The following is a 6,000-nucleotide window of genomic DNA, read 5'->3' as shown; positions in this document are numbered from 1 at the left end:
TCTGAGCTTTGCCTCAGAAAAATTTGAGGTATATTCGCTATATCACACCCTTCAAATTGTTTTGGGATTATGATTTGATAGAAAAAAAGGTCCAAAAAAATTTGAATGGTTGAATATTGAAATATACACAAACAATAATTTTTTAATGTTTTTTTTCGCATGTCTTTGAATGGTTTTTCCATCTTAAATGTTCCATTGAGTGAAATATCTGGAACTAATCCTTTAACACTAGCTTGGAAAAGCGAGCCTTGTTTTAGTGATTTCAATTCTCCAATTGGAGTTCTTAACTTGTATTTGTTATTGAAATCTTGACGGAGATTATCCATCAATGTTTTAACATCATCATCTTTTGTAACGTGTGTCGAAACAATGACGTGAGAGAAACAATTTCCAATGTTGAAATCTGATTTATTTAAGTATTGTCTTAAATTAATGCATGTTGGAATTCCGGTGTTTTCAAGCTTGTTGTTGAATGCTGATACAGATAAAATGACACTTGCCCAATAATATTCTGTCAAATTTTTGATCTTTCCGTTAATTTTAGAGGTCATCAATGTTTTTGCATCAATTGATATGTTATTAGTAAACATTCCGTATGCTGTATGGTAATTTAACTGATCTTGAGGAATAGCACGAGTTAACGATGGATCTGCAACTGGGAACAATGGAAGAGATCCATTATATTCATTAATTTCTTTTTCAAATACTTTTTCTGTTGGAATAATACTAGGGATGTAGTTGATATCTTCATCTGTCTTTAAAAATTCAAATAAATTATGAAGATATCCTCCATCTGCTGCAAGATGGTTAATATTAAGAACAATAGTATCTTTATTTGTCCCAATAGAGGCTAATGCGTGGTCTAATGGACGAGTATACTTCTGATACATAATTTCATTTAATTGTCCAAGATCAGTGACGTTATCAGGGAGTTTATATATTGGTGTAGAGCCATGAGTCCTAAATATTTGTTTTCCATCTGTACCATAATGAAGAGCGGCAACTGTTTTGTCTATCTTGTTGAGTAGTTTTGGCATAAATGACTTATCGCTAATGCTCAATGCAAATTGAATATATGCCTTGGTTGCAATAAAATGTGATTCCCATCCGACTGCTGGGCGAGCTGACATTCACAAAAATGAAGTGTTTTTCTTATTTCAAAGTTTTGAATCATGAATCTATTGAAAAATATTTAAGAGATATTTAATAATTTCGTATAATATAATGGGATTTTCATTTTTATCAGAATTAGTCATGTGAATTCATACCTACCTCTGAAAATAATTCAATGAAAACCGATTATATTTATTGGTCTATATCGTCTATTATCTATTCATTTTTTGTTTACTTCATCGAAAAGCAACAAGGTCAGAAGTGAGCCAAATGGCAGACTTTGTGTTGTTTTAAAATCTTTCACAGCATTTAACTGTTGAAATATTTAGATTCGATATTTCAAAAAAAATTTTATCAAATCGTGATTGAAACAATTTTTAATGGATAATTGTAATAAACTTATCTAACATTAACACAGATTGCTTGTACTGTAAATAGAAGAGCTATATTTATTTCGTTCATTAATAAAGCGGAATTCATTGAGAAATTATGAATAAAATTCTATTCAGTGATTATCTTTTACATATATTTCATTAGTTTGCATATTTATATGGGGATTTTATTTACCTACTTTGATAGGAATCAATTCAACAGTATTTGCATTCATATAGTTGGAAATACATCAAATGCACTGTGCGCTATTTTTGGAGCTATGTATGAACTAAGAAGCTTTTATAGGAATTTCAAGTTTGAAAATAGAAAGAATAAAACATTCTGCATGGAATGTAATGTTTAAAAAAATATTAAAATTCTAAAATGATGATTTTATTTCATTTTAAGTTGTTTTTTTATTGAACAACTTTAGAAAGAATCTCTTCAACAACTTTTGCATTCAATTCGTTGTTGTATCCATATTGTTGACCTCTTCCTAATTCTAAAGCTCTTTCAACAAGGAATTTAACATCTCCTTCTTGAATCTTTGAAGCGTTAGGGAAGTCTGAAACCTTCAATGGCATGCCAAGTTTAATAGCAAAATTGCGGATTCCTTCGATGAACTTGTCGGCCTTTTGATCAACAGTTCCTTCATGAACACCAAAAACGTACTCAGCTGCTTCTGCCATTGTCTCTTTTCTTGATTCCTTAAGCCTTTCGTAAAGGACTGGTGCAACAATTGCAAGTGTGGCAGCATGATCAATACCGTACATTGGAGTCAATGGCTGTGCTGTAAGGTGAACTTCCCAATATGGTGTCTTTCCATAAGCGAATATTTGGTTCTGTGCGAATTCTGAAGCAACAATCAATCTCTCATGAAGTTCTAATGAAGCATCAGGTTGCAATAAACCAGTGCTAATGTCAACAAGTTCTTTCATGACAGAAAAGAAGAAATTGTCTGCCATTGGGCATTTATCGCCTGTAATAACTTGATCTGTGCAATGAATCATCGCATCGAACAAACCATTTCTGATTTGTCTCTGTGGTAATGTCATCGTGTATCTTGGATCAATGATTGAGAACTTCGGATATGTGATTTGAGCACCTCCGTAATTCTTTTCTTTCCTATCTTCTCTTGAGATAACAAATGTATTGTTCCATTCAGAACCAGTTGCTGGAAGAGTAATGATTGAACCAACTGGAATCGCCTTCTCAGGGAAAGCACCTTTTGAGATGATATCCCAAGCATCAACTGATGGATCAAGAGATGCAGCAGCTGAAATGAACTTGGTTGCATCAAGAACTGAGCCACCTCCAACGGCAAGGAGTAAGTCAGGTTTGTATTCACGAACAACTTTGATAATTTCCAAACACGTTTTGTATTCTGGGTTTGGCTGAATGCCTCCTTGCCATTTGACTTCGCATTCAAGATCGGCTAATGCTTTAACAACACTGAACGAGCACCATTCTTATCAATTGATCCGCCGCCAAATGTGCATAAAACGCGTGATTTTCTTGGGACGAAATCCTTGAGATGCTCTTGAACAGCATTAGCACCGAAAGCTAACTGAACATTATTAGTCCAAAGCCACTTCATCCTCTATTGATGTATAAAAATGAAGTGTATTTTTTTAATTAACTATTTATCTCAAATTTTTGAGAGAAAAATATATTCCGGCCAATTGTTTAAAAATTACATTGCTTTTGATAATTCAAGATTATATAGCTTCGAGTTCTTATTGTTCAATAAATACATGATAAAAATTTTGAAACAAGTGAGTTGCGTCATAAAGTTTTGAATTTTTTCTGACATTTGTCCATATGAATTCACAGCTATTTTGCTAACCATTTAGATATTAGAATTACAATAAATTAATTATATGTCTCATTAAGACAGTGATTGTAGTTCAATTTCAATTTTTGAATCGAAATTCAGATATGATTATAAGGCGATCATTTATTTTTGATCAATATTATATATTGGTGTTTCAAATTAATGTTTAATACTATTTGCATGGATTTTCAAAAGTTATTTGTAACTTCAGTCATTTAAAATTTATTAATTTCATTAACCATATATAGGAGGATGAAGTTAATGTGGATCTTATTTTTATCATGATTAAGATAGAAAGAATAATAAAAATGAATTTTTAGTTATATTCAAAGTTTATTCATACATTTATTATATTTATCCATATCTAGTGATAATACTCATATACTCTGCCATAGAACCTGCATTATACCTTCCTCGAAGATATTCATGTTGAACAGGACCCCCACTATTTTCAATTCTGCTAATTCTAGAGTCTGTTTTTTGAGAAGATGAACTGCTCTTCGATTGGGATGATCCTTGCTTAGAACTCATCTTTTAAAAATGAAATGAGTTCTATTTTTTGTCAAAAATTTTATTCCTAGTCAAAAATTTTGAATCAAATTGATTCACACTATAATGATTAAAATTTAAAATATTTGATCGATTGTTATTAAAACTATAACTTCAAGATAAAATTAATCTAATGAATTCTTATTTCAAAAAAAAAGTAAAGGCTCAAAGCTAAAAGCTAAAAGATTGATAACAGCACCGTATTTATTAAGATGAACAAAACAATCGCAAATCAAATTGAATGATTAAGGAGAAAGGAAATTTAAAGAAAAATTGAATACCCTCAAAATTTCAAAATTTTGAAGAGGAATTCATTAGATTAATTTTATCTTGAAGTTATAGTTTTAATAACAATCGATCAAATATTTTAAATTTTAATCATTATAGTGTGAATCAATTTGATTCAAAATTTTTGACTAGGAATAAAATTTTTGACAAAAAATAGAACTCATTTCATTTTTAAAAGATGAGTTCTAAGCAAGGATCATCCCAATCGAAGAGCAGTTCATCTTCTCAAAAAACAGACTCTAGAATTAGCAGAATTGAAAATAGTGGGGGTCCTGCTCAACATGAATATCTTAGAGGAAGGTATAATGCAGGTTCTATGGCAGAGTATATGAGTATTATCACTAGATATGGATAAATATAATAAATGTATGAATAAACTTTGAATATAACTAAAAATTCATTTTTATTATTCTTTCTATCTTAATCATGATAAAAATAAGATCCACATTAACTTCATCCTCCTATATATGGTTAATGAAATTAATAAATTTTAAATGACTGAAGTTACAAATAACTTTTGAAAATCCATGCAAATAGTATTAAACATTAATTTGAAACACCAATATATAATATTGATCAAAAATAAATGATCGCCTTATAATCATATCTGAATTTCGATTCAAAAATTGAAATTGAACTACAATCACTGTCTTAATGAGACATATAATTAATTTATTGTAATTCTAATATCTAAATGGTTAGCAAAATAGCTGTGAATTCATATGGACAAATGTCAGAAAAAATTCAAAACTTTATGACGCAACTCACTTGTTTCAAAATTTTTATCATGTATTTATTGAACAATAAGAACTCGAAGCTATATAATCTTGAATTATCAAAAGCAATGTAATTTTTAAACAATTGGCCGGAATATATTTTTCTCTCAAAAATTTGAGATAAATAGTTAATTAAAAAAATACACTTCATTTTTATACATCAATAGAGGATGAAGTGGCTTTGGACTAATAATGTTCAGTTAGCTTTCGGTGCTAATGCTGTTCAAGAGCATCTCAAGGATTTCGTCCCAAGAAAATCACGCGTTTTATGCACATTTGGCGGCGGATCAATTGATAAGAATGGTGCTCGTTCAGTGTTGTTAAAGCATTAGCCGATCTTGAATGCGAAGTCAAATGGCAAGGAGGCATTCAGCCAAACCCAGAATACAAAACGTGTTTGGAAATTATCAAAGTTGTTCGTGAATACAAACCTGACTTACTCCTTGCCGTTGGAGGTGGCTCAGTTCTTGATGCAACCAAGTTCATTTCAGCTGCTGCATCTCTTGATCCATCAGTTGATGCTTGGGATATCATCTCAAAAGGTGCTTTCCCTGAGAAGGCGATTCCAGTTGGTTCAATCATTACTCTTCCAGCAACTGGTTCTGAATGGAACAATACATTTGTTATCTCAAGAGAAGATAGGAAAGAAAAGAATTACGGAGGTGCTCAAATCACATATCCGAAGTTCTCAATCATTGATCCAAGATACACGATGACATTACCACAGAGACAAATCAGAAATGGTTTGTTCGATGCGATGATTCATTGCACAGATCAAGTTATTACAGGCGATAAATGCCCAATGGCAGACAATTTCTTCTTTTCTGTCATGAAAGAACTTGTTGACATTAGCACTGGTTTATTGCAACCTGATGCTTCATTAGAACTTCATGAGAGATTGATTGTTGCTTCAGAATTCGCACAGAACCAAATATTCGCTTATGGAAAGACACCATATTGGGAAGTTCACCTTACAGCACAGCCATTGACTCCAATGTACGGTATTGATCATGCTGCCACACTTGCAATTGTTGCACCAGTCCTTTACGAAAGGCTTAAGGAATCAAG

The sequence above is a fragment of the Trichomonas vaginalis genome, chromosome IV, assembly GCF_026262505.1.
Source record: "Trichomonas vaginalis G3 chromosome IV, whole genome shotgun sequence".
In the NCBI taxonomy this organism is placed as follows: Eukaryota; Parabasalia; order Trichomonadida; family Trichomonadidae; genus Trichomonas; species Trichomonas vaginalis.
Note: the sequence above shows the minus strand (reverse complement) of the source record.